The sequence below is a fragment of the Plutella xylostella genome, chromosome 15 (genome assembly GCF_932276165.1).
Source record: "Plutella xylostella chromosome 15, ilPluXylo3.1, whole genome shotgun sequence".
Lineage (NCBI taxonomy): Eukaryota > Metazoa > Arthropoda > Insecta > Lepidoptera > Plutellidae > Plutella > Plutella xylostella.
In genome coordinates, this window is record NC_063995.1 from 9339206 (window position 1) to 9354194 (window position 14989).

Sequence of the window (14989 nt, forward strand, 5' to 3'; positions counted from 1 at the left end):
ATTTAGATGAGGTCTAGTCTTCTTAAGTGCCAATTTCTTCATAGTCGGTTAGAGCATAACCAGGGAGTAGTGGTTGACTTTTGACACATCAGATCTGTTAGTGACGTTTAATTTATGAATCAATCCCTGTCGGTTAGATAAGCGACTATGGAGAAATTGGCACTAAATAAGGCCGTATAAAATTAAATTCAGTGGTAAATATTCCCATAAGTCAGTAACCGCCATATTTGTTTCCATTCCTCTTCAAACTGCACTCTTCTTACAGACGCACTGGAGGGCGGCGCGCTGGGCGGCGGCGACGCGCTGGGCGCAGCCGCGCGGGCGCCGCGCTCCCCGCCCGCCGCCTCGCCGCCCGCCGCCAGCCTCTCCACCAGCCGGCACAGTCTTATCGGTGAGTCTATGGTTTTTTTTATACTTACAGGGTGTTTCAAAAAGGGTAGACTATGCCGAAACCTATGTGCGCAGCATATAGAACCGCCACACCGCCACCATCAACTTAATGTTATGTGTGTGAACTCGTACATAAAACTTCATACGTCACTGGCAAATTAAACGTATAGGTAAAATGTAAAATTGAATCACAATGTCATAATTTGCGAAAACAATAACAAAGTAAAAAGTGACCAACAAAGTTTCTATGGAAAATGATATATTTTGTCTTTGTTTGTTCTATCTCTAACCACTCGTGATGAAACCTAAGTCATCGCATCACCTGTGCCTTGCTACCCGAGTTCCTGTTGTTCTATGGCCTAGGTGTTCCTCTGCGCTGACGTCTGACGGCGATATTAAGGGTCGGCAATAGGCAATCGAGGGTTGGCATTGTCATAGAATTATGTAGTAAATGATGCTCTACAGCCTTGAAAAAAATCACACAGGTAGCCGAAGAGTCTAGCTAGGTGCTGAATCATTCGAATTTAAGTAAATGCTTATGGATAACTGTAAATTAATTACGAAAAACCAGTAAATCACACTCCCGTATTGTAACAACTGTGTCGTAATTATCAAGAATTTTCATATGATTCTTATCAAATTATAAAGATAAATGCTTGGACTAGGCGCTAAATACCTTGTTTTTTAATAAACACACACCTATTTTGTGTAAATTAATCCCAAACTTGAGCAATTTTTTTCCCTCAAATCTTCATACAAATATCTATGGCGGCTTTCTGTGTTATAAAATCATAAACACAAGCGACGTTTGACTCAGTCGGTCGGTGGCCTCCAAAGAAGGGTCACGTCGGTTTAGGCGGCACTGACAGCTCGCGATCTAATTGTGTACAGACACAAAATTACTGCACATTGGTTGTCATTGCACTTTTTCAACTTTTATGACACCAACATAGGTAATTTGATTTGAAATTGAGGAAGCATAATTCTTATTCTATATTCAATAAATTAAATGATAATGTTTTTTATTAGTTAAGTCCATGGTACTTCTTGATTAAATTATAATTATTAATGCCTAACTAAAACTAACTAATATAAAATTAAAATTAAACTAAAAAGAAGATGCTGGCCAGATCGCTGCCACTGTCGGGTAGGGTACCCAAGACGCTGGCCGCGTTACCCCGCTATATAGCGATGCTTAGCCTTTGTGATAGGTAAGTGCCAGCCCTAGGGTCCCTTGAGACTTCTATTAGTCTGCTGCTGATGTCTTTAAAAAGCTGACGTGCCTCCGGTCCCCACGGCCCTGGGATGAGGAGCAGGAATATAGTGAATGGATCTAAGTGATGACAATACGTAGGAAGATTAGGTTAGGATTCAAAAACACAGTCTCATGGTGCTGGTTGAGGCATGGTCTCGTGAGGATCTGATGAGGGCAGTAACACGGAGGTGACTGAATTTTATTTCAAAGATTTAATAGCTAAAAGCATCGAGTTTGGGCTATTAAGTATGTTTTTCAGAGAGAGAGAAAGAGATTTTATTTTTCCTCTGGATGTGTTAGGTTTACTGGGTTTACTAAGTTCATTCTGTTAATGGCATCAAGTTGTTATGTGTTCATAAGTAATAATCCTAACTAATATTATAAATGCGAAAGTAACTGTGTCTGTCTGTCTGTCTGTCTGTCTGTCTGTTACTCTTTCACGCCAAAACTACTGAACGGATTTAAATGAAATTTGGTATACATATGGTCTAGACCCTGGGAAAGAACATAGGCTACTTTTTATCCCGGAATTCCCACGGGAAAACTTTTTAAAGCGAAGCGAAGCGCGCGGGAACAGCTAGTTATTTATATTTTTTATTATTATATTTATTTTAACAAAATGCTGTTGGTTCTCCACGAAAATGTAAAAATAAAAATAAATTCGTAACGTAAAATTGTCAATGACGGAATTTCTTCTATAGACAGTAGCCACAAAAAAACAAACGATAGATGGCGTGATTTGAAGATAAAGATACATTTATTCGACACATAGACAGCAACAACAAAAAAAATACAGATTTAAAGAAAAGAAACATATACTTATACTTACAATACAACAAAGAAAAAAAAGGATACACATCAAAATAACTGGAAAAAATATAAGCCCCAATTTACTTGTGTGGGACAGGGAGTACCATAATATTTTTTTTGGGGTACTCCCCATCTATGCGAAATATCAGCTTGATATCTTTACCCGTTTCTGAGAAAAAGGGCGGTGACAGACAGTCAGTCAGACAGACGGACAACAAAGAGATCCTATAACGGTTGCTTTTTTTCTTTTGACGTTCGAAACCCTAAAATTGAGTAAAAATATTATGCTGCTACCAAAAAATGTACTTACAGGTATTGCAAAAGCGGTATATAGTACTAAACAAATTATAAACAAACAAAAAACCCGACTGCACGCTAAAAAGATGAAAACAAGTCCCAATGTTAATGGAAAGTATCGTAGGTTCACCAGTTAGTACCAGCAGAGGGTTCACCATTTAGCTGAATGTTACTTAGAAAACGGCCTTGAGTGGCGGTCAAGTTGGTGCCCGCCTGCGATACTTTCCATTAATATTGGGACTTGTTTTCATGTTTTTAGCGTACAGTCGGGTTTTTCGTTTGTTTATAATTGTATTTTTTTATTTGTAACTTTTTATTTGATGAAATTTTACGTCAGTAGTTCATGATCATTTTTAATTTCAATAATTTTGGTGTTGTTATTTAAATACCTTCAAAATGCATATTTTTGTAATGTGAAAATCAAGCTCTTTCATTTGATACCTTACACGGCAAAGTTGAATTATTATTTTTTCGATCATCACGTTATGTCCTCTAGAGGGCGCTATGTACATTTTAATGGAACGTCACATAGCCTATAACCATCGCGCCATCAATACGCTTCTAACAATACCTCATACATCAAAATCTATCAAGCCGTTTAGGCTACAGGAGGGAACAAAGAAACAGACAAACATACATACATACAATCAAAAAACATTACCGTCCTCCTTCGGCAGTCGGGTAAAAAGGAGTAAAACTTCTGAATTCATTCATCGTCATTCTGAACTTTTGCTCTACGAGTTTTGGAAATTAACAAAAAAAAACCTTTTTCATAGAAACTGTTTAAAATGTACTTAGTATATGGAAGAGCGGGGTATCCTGGCACAGGTACTTTATACTTAAAAGGATACCCCATCAACTATTGTATAGTACTAGTATGTAAGTTTACGAAATAAAATATTTTGTATTTTGATTTTTTTTAGAAACTTTGTTGGACATGTGACTTTTTACCATGGAAAATGAATTTTTTTTTTCGCGAATTTGCAAATCTCTTAGAACAAAAGTTGTTCAGAATGACCCCTTGAGTCACCCCCTTTTGGCTTAGTATAGCCCTTTTGCGACACTATGTATTTACTTTGCTTTGTCGTCGGGGTTCAGTTGGCTGGAGGATGCCCGAAACTTATTATCTACACTTTAATACTTGTAGTTACCTTTCTACAAGTAAATACCACATTTGTTTGAGAAAGCTAATCGGGTTCCGAGTATAGAGTAAAGTGGCACCCCTATTAATTTCTACTCTTTCCTGGTGCCTACCAGTGTAAGTAAGAATTATACTTACCTACTTACCCTAAAATCACCCAAAATGTACTTGAACATAATTGTCAATAAAGTTGGCGATTAAAAGTTTATCGACCCACTGTGCAAACTTACATGTGTGCGTGTCACTGCGTGTGCTGTGTGAAGATCATTGAAAACCCAAAATTGGCGCGGCACGTCACCCTGTAAGGGCCCTTAAGAAAACCCAATATGAATATAAGCAATATTTTGTATAAGCAAGAAAAGTTTCTTATCAGTGTAACAAACCGCGGCCGCGCTCCTCCTTACGGTTTATTCACACAGCAGTCCGTTTAATCTTAACTACACGTTTATTTTGCCAGTGACGTATGGAGTTTTATGTACGAGTTCACACACATAACATAAAGTCGATGGTGGCGGTGGTTGCCAAAGTAAATATATACCTAACGTTTTTTCCGTTATCAATGGCGCTTCTAGCGGTTAGTATCTTGACATTTTGGACTGCAAATGTAACTTGGTTGAGGTACACTTCCAAGAATGCTTAGCGTGAGATGCAAACTTTATAGGTGCCATAAAGTCATATAACCGATTCACCCAGTGACTTTATAACCGGTTCTGCCAATCACAGCGCTCCGTTTAATGATAAAGTGTCAGTTTTAATCTATTTCGTTTCATGCCGAGCGCAGCTCGTAGGTACTTTATGTTAAAAAATAACCTTCTACAGCAGGTAATTTTTTAAATTAAAAAAGTTTCGTTTAACTATAAAAATATAACCGCTTCCTGTCGTATTTGTATGTTGATTTCAATGAAACACATATTTGCATAATATAAATCAAAATAAATGAAAGAAGTCCATTCTCCTTATAGAATGTGTAAAAAATTTAAAAACAGAATTAAAATATCTTGTTTCACATCATCTAAATCAATAAGATAATTAAAATGAGCCTTGAAACTAGTAGCTCCAAAACCAGCTCGCGCCACGCAGTGGAAACAACCCGGACATAAAAGTGTTCGCAACGCACCGCCTCATATGCCACATAAATCGCGAGGTCGCGGCGCGCCGGCTTAATTTGGCGGCATAGTTTAATTAACAGGATTCCAAGTCGTGTGACCTGAGGAAATTGATGAGTGCTGTTGCGTGGGAGGGGAAGCTGAGAAGACTCGTAAATCTACGTTGGGTCGGCCGTTGATTAATTTACTTTCTCTCGATTCAGTTACTCATCTGAGTGAGCTCGGCCTAGAGCGGGTTCAGCAACATGTTGTTCTAAACTTCTGCGAGACTTAATCAACGATGCTTCGCTCGGTGAATCAGTTGCTTTCAACCCCTGTTGGGCTCCTTTAGTAATATATTATGTTGTAGGGAATTCAGTTACGATGGTACCATAAAAGTAACATGGGGTCAAATGGCTCTGCCTGGAATGCTCGTATGCGAGGATTGCAATTTTGTTCCTTTATATACGTCACTTACTTTCATTGGAGCCAGTATTACATAGTTGTCTTCAGTCAGCCCCTTTTATAATTCATATTGGAAAGATTGGTACAAAATTATATGTATACATACCTCATTGTATCTTTAATAACATCTCTACTCTCTTGGTCAATACAGCAATTTTAGTTTGTAGTAGTGAACCGTTAGCGCTGCCTGCAGACTGTTTAGTCATCTATTTATTTTGAATAAATAAACGAAAACCAATTTTCGCGCCGTGGGACGCTCTTTGTCCCGCCCGGTTCGTTCGTTCGACGTATTTTTACTCGCTGCGCCTCGTTAAAACTTTTTCTATGTAACACTGCGGGTAGTTTTAAAGGAAAATTTCTATTTTGTTAAACGTCGGTCTAAAATAGGTTAGATGTATCTTGAATGTGTGATTACATTACGTTTTTTTGTTTTCCTCCCACACAGTGTTTTAAATAACAATAAAAAGTTATGTTTTTTAACCATATAATGACGCAGTTTAATAACGCTGATGCCAGTACCCATCACAGTATGTTTTGTTTTTAAAAATATGTAATGAATTTCTTGAAATATTCCTTACAATCTTGTCTAGTATTTTTTTTCACTACGCTTAGCTGTAGTGTGCGCTACGTCGTAGTACTTGCTACGTCGTAGCAAGTGCTACGTCTAGTCGTAGCGAGTGGCACGACGTAAAATTTAGAGAGATCAGTAATAACACCAGATTAAATACAAGGAGTACACCTTTCATGTTCTCCAGAGTTAAGATTACATGAAGAAAAACTATATTTAAAATATGTCCTATCCTCAAACAGCTCCATAATCATTCATAGACATTAATAAAGTATCCCCTGTATCGTTGTATTACTACACTTAATTAAATTAGACCCCATAACAACTAAACTAACAACTGGATATGTTGGGGAATAAACCCGAGACCATTTATCAGAAGCCACAAAACAGATCAGTGGTCACTAAGCCACTGCCAATTAGTACCCTTTTAACATTTTGCTTTGTATTTATCTTAATGGCAATCCACTAGCGTGTTTTCTGTTTCGAAAACCCCTTTAGGACAAGTTATTATTCGGTGTTTTAGGTTACATTTGAAATTAGTTAATTTATGAAGGTATTAAAATTTCTTCTTTTTAAACAAACTTATATATATTATTATGGCATAGGTAATTTTTTTGTCAGACTATAAAAAGCTAGTTCTATGAAGCAGTACACAAATAATTTACTCATAACAATACCTACGTATCATCCTGCATATTAAAATACACGCATACCCAAAGATAGAGAACGAGGGATACAGTCAATATATTTTAATATACATTAACCAACATATTATTATAGTTATTATTTCTCTATTCCGTTATCTCCACTCAGTACTGGGGGCAGTAAGACAGGCCCTTCGTAATGAATGACCAGAATTATTCATGAGCTCTATTCTAGTTACAACAATTATTCACCCGACAAAAAGAAGTGTTATAAGTTTGATATGAGGTCTGCCGGTTCGATTAAAGAAACACTTTTTTTGTAGTTCGTAACAGCTATATTTATAAAATTATATTACATGTTTAAACTTTAAGCTGATTTTATTATCGTTATTTGTATCGCTGGTACACTTGCATCAACCGCAAAAATTTTGTATTTATATAAGTACAAGGCAGGATTTCAGCAGGTATATTAATCAATCACCATTATTATTGTGCAGTTATAAATACAGAAAATAACAACTTATTATTTCTTATTCATTTCACCAAAGTACTAAATACTTTTAAAATAGCTCATTTTTCTTTTTAAAATTATCAAAGTATACAAAAATTCTGAGTGAAACAAGGTAATGGATACTTGGTACCGGCCATGTTCCAAGGGCACACAAGGTTCCGCGGCGCACAAACGTTTCGGCTGATATTTGTGAGGGTTCCGTAATTAACGACACTTCGTTATCCTCTCCGTGTCGTCCGCCACAAGTCATCCTGTATCTTTTATGAAACCCTCGACTTTATTGCATGACCCACAAGGGCCACGGGGACAGGTTACTCCGAGGCTCAAGCTACGGTGGACAGGAACAGGCCACTATCTCCCGTTTCTGCGTTAATTAGGCTTATTATAACTCTTTGTTTATATTTACGTACCTTCTATGCTTCAGCTACACGAATAAAACTTGAACGCAGTATGAATAGGACGTTTTTTTTAATCAATGCCACAGCATTTTTTATTTCTGTCCATTAGTTCAACTCATTATATTTATTCATGGTATTTTCATTTGAACTTACAAAAGCAGACCACCAAGCTTTAAATACGTCCAGTTTTGTTGTTTAAAGTAAACAAAGCATGAAAAAAATTCGCTCCATAAATAAAATTCTCTAAACACGTAATTTAAATGCTTTTGTTTGTCTTTGTAGACCCGTTTTGTGTGTGTTTGCGTTTTGTGTTTAAACACAGCGTTGTAGCCGGCAGCCGGGCGTGCGGCGGCCATAAGACCCCGTTGTCATGCCGGAGCGACGCAGAACAAATGTCCTTAGTATAATATGTTCCTGCAGTAGGTCCGCATTCAGGACGGACCACCGCCGGCTCGCAGGTACGCCGCCAGTCATGCTATAAATAAATTAGACGGAAGCCTACGCTCTAACTAATTGGAATATGTTGTTTCGTTCTTGGCGGGTATTTGCCGGTGCCGTTATTCACGCTGCACGAGATTACGTCTGTAACTTCCTGTCAATTTGACAGCGCAATAATGCAGTGCCGCCACGGGCTCCGCGATAAAAGCTTGTTAAAACCTATCATTAAACGCTGATAATTTTGCCCAACAACCGATAATTATTGTCTGCGCACATTCGTTAGTGACACGCGCAATTACTGCGCCCATCTGATAATGGCAATGCGAAGGTAATAACGATATTATAAATCACGAGCGGTACTATAATGCGTTGTGTGCAGAAATAATACGAGTATTGGAATTCTTATGAAGCCCGGCGTTTAGAGGAACGTGTCTCTCTTATTGGTTTTGAAATCAGCATAATGGCGCTGCGGATAGCTCGACGTGAGCAAACGTGCAGCGCTCGATGTCTCAATGTGGTCGCGATCGCGGATTCCTGCCACGCAGCCTCGTCGCATATCGATGGGCCTCCGACTCACGAATTCAAACACAGACAAAAGATTGCAGTATCGCTCAGACGGTTACCCATGTACTGTACTTGTATATTGCTTCTCGTTGTTTGATAAAAAAATGGCTGTGTCTTTTTAGGGATTTGAGAGGGATCATAGCAGCATTTGGTATACATACATATACATAAGTACATTGTTTGCTATCATATGATATAAGTTACGTTTTGCTACAGTTAGAGGAATTTATTGGTACTACCACTCGTAAAGTAAAGAAACAACAACAAACACTCAAATCTTGTACTAATGTACTCCCTTGCGGGGTAGGCAGAGGTGCATTGCTGCACCCACTAAGTAAAGAAAGTATTAGTAGTATTACCTATCATTTACTAAATCATATTTAAATGAAGAATTAGCATATATCTATCTTTCTATTTTTCAAAATTGGCACTGTAGTACTTTACGGTTATTTGCATATACAGTGTAAACGTTTTCCATCACCAGCAATAAATAATGTAATTTTGTTTTATCCACCACCGTTCAGTGGGTGTCAGCCAGGTGTCGGGGTGTCGGCGCGGTGTCCCGTGTGACAGAGTTCGACACGCGCCGACCGCACGACCCGTCCACGTCACGACCCGCCACGTCACAACCCGCCACGTCACGACACGTCCACGTCACGACCCGTCACGACCCGTCTCGTCATAGATGAATCGGATAAAAGAATCATTGACGCAAAAAATACTAGCTATCAAATGTATCTAGTACCTATCGATTATTGAGTTGGTAGAGTATGTTACTACGTTACGTTGTCGTTCTTGTTAAATTGTAGAGAGCCTAAGATTGAACAGCTCGGTTTTGCGTTGTTTTATGGATGGTTACACATACTTCCTAAATACAGAATTTGAAATCTATACCTACCTTTTATAAGTTTTATCGAGCTACTATTCTGAAAATCGTGCGATACGAGTTAAAAGAAAACTGGCCTCGTAATAAATTACGTGGTCACAATACAATGTGACACACTGCAAGAAGTGACGCGTGACGTCACAGGGATGCTTGGTGACGTCAAGCGACGTGTGACACTTAGCGGCTGTCACCGCGGCCGGCCCTCGTCAACTAACGCCACGCACAGCCGTGAAGTGAACCAACCACACTGTGTTAACATTTCTGACTGGATAAGTACGACATGTATAAGAGAGGAAGAAAAAATAATTTAGAAGGTTCTAGTTCGTACAGTTGAATTATATGTTTTTAGTATAAACATCTAACTTAAAAATAACCTATTCTATTTTTGTTCTCAGTGGGGGTGTAAGTACATGCACCTGGCTCTTACTAGTGGAACCTTTGTGCATATCCCCAAGGACTGAACTGCCTTCCTAAGCTTGGACCATTTCCACCACGCTGGTCCACTGCGAGTTGGTGGGTTCACATATTAGATGTGCTAGATGTAGATATGGAGGTTTCCTCACGATGTTTTCCTTCACGGTAAGAGCGATGGTATACATTGTACTTATGTTCAAAGAACTCATTGGTACACGTCAGCGCCGAGATTCGAACCCGCATCTCTGGCGTGAGAAGCCGGCGCTTACCCGACTGAGCTACTACCGCTAAAAATAACCTAAAATTTTCATCGTATTGCCATAAAACTGTCTCCAGTAAGTCAAAAGCAGCATCAAGTTGCACATAATTTAAACCCTCAGCCACACCGCGTGCCGCACCTCCCTCCACACAAAGGTATGAACTTTACGAGTCTATCGACATACCCGGCCGCTTTAATAAAAACCGCTGGAGCAGTATGGGGGCACGATTCTATAAAATATGACGTCCCCATAATGGGTGCACGGATAAGGAACGTAAAAGCTGCGGCGCCGCGTTATATCTGGCGTGAGGAGCCGTTTTAGTATTTATATACTGAAATGTCACTTACGGACAGTTTCTCTGAGGGTGTCGTGGCGTCCTCGACAAGAAGACCCTCTTCGATTACCTAAAACGTAACAGTGAAAAATATTAATCATGGACATAATTTATTGGAATTTAAATAAGTAGTAATTTATGTTTCTAATATTAAAATATAAAATAAAAAAGAGCGTTGTTTGAACTCACTTGTTTTATTTGTCAACAGAAGGAAGTAAGATTGTTTTCAAGTTTTTTAATGGTCATGTAAAAGTTATCTGAAGTAATTCAATTACAGTCTCGTTTACATGTTAGATAGAGACAGCAAGAAATCCCCCAGATAACAATTATAATTATCTCACTATCAGCCCTGAATAAATTTTACCGTTGAGTACCTACATGTAAAACAGTTGAAAAGCGTCACCTGTCTGCGACTCGCCTACGCCTGCCCACTTCCTCACACGAGGGCGCGCGAGCTTTATAAATAAACTCTTCGCGTAGCTTTTTACACGCCAGTAATTTCGGTTACGAGTTGAAAGCTCGTCAGTATTAACGATTGAGCTTTGTACTTTTTACCGTTATGAGCCGTTCGCTTCATTAACCCTTTGAGAGTTCAATTTACATTGTTCGAGTATTTTCACACACTGCGTGGGAAACCCTTCGAGGGTAACAAATGAACTTTCAGGGGTGAAAAAGCGAACACACTCCACATGTAATATTAAATTAGGTGCGGTGTCCTATAAAGTTTTCGGTTGAAAGGACAAAAAAGGAGCTGCGTGACTGCAGTGCACCACCGATGTTGAGTTAAAAAGTAAAAGGAGGCATTTGTAGCGACCAGTGACCGGCGACCGGCCGTCAGTTAGGGCTCCAGTTTCAGCGCCCCATTTATTATTCACGCCGCCGCTCGGAGTCTGTTACAACGCGGTGTCTGACAACCCTTGACACTTTTCTTTTTAAAATATCCATAAATAGCCTCATTTAAAAGCTATCTTTGTTTTCTGAGTTCGAATATATAAAACAATTTTACTCGTAACAGCCGTTGTTGCTCACGGGAAGATTCAATAGGGCTTGTCGAAAGGAATCGCAAAATAACATTTTATTTTTCAACGAAAAAACTGTAAAGAGGATGAAAGGCGAGTGTTGAATGTTCGCAAAAAGCGGCACTTACCGGCGTCGGACGAGCTCGGCCTTATCTAATCCGCGTCCGAATTAGCCCATTGTCCCGGCGTCCGATCATTATCAACACATCCGACCTATCTTTACACTTTTACTAACGTTTTATTTGTTCACTTTGATTAATGTTTGATTCGAAAATGATTAGTGTATACTTTTGGATAGACTTTTATTTATGGTATGTATTTTACATGTAAACCTTCTTCTTCCCAATAGGAGCAGTGACAAACGTTAGTACAGTGTACTACCTACCAGTATATTATAATATATAAAGCTTTATACCTTAAGTAACCGTTGAATATAAGCCTATATATTTGTAACCTGATAGGCTTATATAATCCTAGAAATTGACGGATTCCCAGTGACGGCAAATACTAAACTTACATTCTTTAGATTTTTTAAAAATTTCGTACATATACATTACTATTCATATACACCAACATAATGTGAATGTTCTGCGACTAAATTTGTCGCTTCGCTCCTCTTCAAAGGACCTAGGGTCGTCCTTCTGAAAAACCGCAGCAAAAGAAAAATACTTAATCGAATTTAGCGCAAGTTTGCAAGTTCCCAGATTCAATTAGAAGATACGCGCCGGCGCCGAGTCGCTCTCAGTTACCAACTGTTTCTCAACTGTATTTTCTCCTTATAATTTATATTAAGTATTCATTTCAATATTATATTCTTTCTTGGTTTTTAAATCGGAGCATAGAAAGCATAAACAACGCATACGCTTAGTTTATATGATCTTAGAAAATGACACACGCACACAGAGTTGTTTTCATCAAGTTAAGATAATGGGTACGCCCCATTAATGTTCTCCTAAGCTAAATAAGAATGGTCTAATATGTTCAATATTGATAAATAATGGATTCGGTATAAAACATTTCACCCAACTGCGCAGTAATCAGTGATGAATGGTGGAATAATAGCGGCTAATGATTCTCAAATAAATAGAAATTTACTCTAATTATGCGCCTGTCTCATATACAAATTCTGTAAATAAATATGTTCGCATGTACAAAAATCGTTAATTATGATGATCATTCACAACTTAGCTCAGCCCACTATTCAATCGAGCTTCCCTGGCTTGGTGTGGCGTCAAGCATACTGGATCATGTGATGCTTGATAAACCTTCGTCATTAGGAAACGGGCAAGCTTGACCGGAAAACCCATATACATACACACACATATCTGAGCATAATCATCCTAACTAATATTATAAATGCGAAAGTAACTGTGTCTGTCTGTTACTCTTTTACGCCAAAACTACTGAACGGATTTGAATGAAATTTGGTATACATAGGGTCTAGACCCTGAGAAAGGACACAGGCTACTTTTTATCCCGGAATTCCCACGGAAAAACTTTTTAAGGCGAAGCGAAGCTCGCGGGAACAGCTAGTTTTGATATACAGTACCGACATGCATCAACAGCAACATCAATGGTGGACATTAATCTATTCGATCTCGGCGCAGTGCGCGTGGCTGCAGCTAATTAATGACAGCTCCGACACAAGATATTGCGGTGTGTTGTGACTTGCGGCCGTGTTCGGAGTCGGGATAGATTGCCACGTCCGTGAATGCCGTCTCCGGGAAACAGCCCAAGTGTATCTGTTCCAATTTGAGGTATATCCATAGTTCTCTACTATAAATCTATGTACTATAATAATAAATAATAATAATATGTGGGGGCAACTCACACACGGCCATCCGACCCCAAGCTAGGCAGACCCTGTGTTATGGTACTACAAAATCTTACTAGGTAGACTTACAACACAGAAAAAATTCGTAAAAAAATTTAACCGTTCAACCTATATTTGTAGTGAAATAATAATACACCATGTTATGAAATAATAGAAAGAATTTCTCGCCGAAAATTTCTCTCTAAACGTAGCACCTGCAATTTTAAACTCGAGCTACTGATGAAAATACTGATGGCGAGCTCACCTCCTGGGAGACATCAGGCGGGGGGTATTCCGGGGACTACCCACAAGTAATCAGCTGAGAATAGGCACCCGGGGTGAACTGTGCCGTGTGTTCCACCTGCTTTTATTATTACAGCCATTGAGCTAATTTTTTATGATACTGCTCTCTTTGGTGTTGTATTTTGTTTATCTTTGTATCTTAATACTCTGATGATTTCAAATATTCTCTGGCTATAATTGCCTCTTTAGCTCATTTGTATTATTTACCCGAATCACCGTTGCCTAGCCTTGACACGTGTCTTTTTTATCGTTATTTATTATTTATATATTAGCGTCTAAAGTAGCGTTCATGTAGTGTTACGCCGAAGATACGCAACGATGATCTGATACAGGGAAATTATATAATTATGGAATCAGCTTATCATTTCCATGTCGTGTCGGTAAATCCGGAGTAGGGTCTATAGGTATAATTAACACACATCATAGAAATTATGACCATTGTTAATAGCATCTATCTAGTGATCCCTCTGACTATTGAGAATTGTGGGTAGGTATATTCAGTCTAGCCAGATAATAGTCTTCAGTGTTATATTTATAGTGTGAGGAAACTGACACTAAAAGCTTTTTCCGAAGATTGCAGCACCACAAAGGGTGTCTTTGATACAATAGAGATCACCCGTCAGCGGACGACTTGTTCGTTATTAATAATTATGCTTTCATCAGCGCGCTATGTATAGAGACGTTTGTATAACTTTGAGCAAAAGTTTAAAGAAATTCTTCAGTGTAGTAGTTTCTAAATACCTATGTACATATACTTACATGTATATGTACATTTAAAAAAAAACTGGATAGACTATGCACGAATTTTAGATGTTGTGATCTTTTTGGTGGCTTTAGGCACATGATTATAGAAAAGATAGTTAATATTTGGCTAGTGTGATAGGATATGGAGTGATGCATACAGTGTAGTCAGTATGCAAGTAGTTTCATATTTGGTTAGTTACTAATGTATCTATGCACGTATATAACCTCACCACACTACATAATATAATTTTTGCATATTAACTGGCAACCCTGTGTGAAATCTATATTTAGACAGCGTTTTTCCGTTACTTCCCATTAACAAATACCTACCACCCGGCCAGGGCAGGCTAATGAATGTTTATAGGGGTGCCAACGTGAAAACAATTCCCCGAGGCAATTTACTGTGCCTCGGGCTAATTCGTTACCATGAATACGAGTTCTAGGTACAAAAAGTAAGCACCTAAGTGCCAATTTCTCCATTATCGGTTATCTAACCGACAGGGATTGATTTATAAATTAAACGTCATATCCATATAAAATTCATGACAGATGTGTCAAAAGTTAACCACTACTCCCTGGTTATGCTCTAACCGAGAAAGGAGAAATTGGCACTAAAGGTGCAAATCGGCGGCGGAAGACTGGTATGGAAC

At 38.6% G+C, this 14989-nt stretch overlaps 1 protein-coding gene across 4 annotated transcripts in view; it reads left to right on the forward strand.

The window, feature by feature from the left end:
- The first annotated feature begins 270 nt into the window (after nucleotides 1-270).
- The window catches only part of LOC105384286 (cyclic nucleotide-gated cation channel alpha-3), a 73153-nt gene continuing 58434 nt past the window's right edge, over nucleotides 271-14989 (forward strand). For all 4 annotated transcript variants that reach the window (XM_038108421.2, XM_038108424.2, XM_038108422.2 and 1 more), the window contains exon 1: nucleotides 271-391. The gene's annotated coding sequence lies outside the window, so the exon portion shown is untranslated. The remainder of the gene's footprint in view (nucleotides 392-14989) is intronic.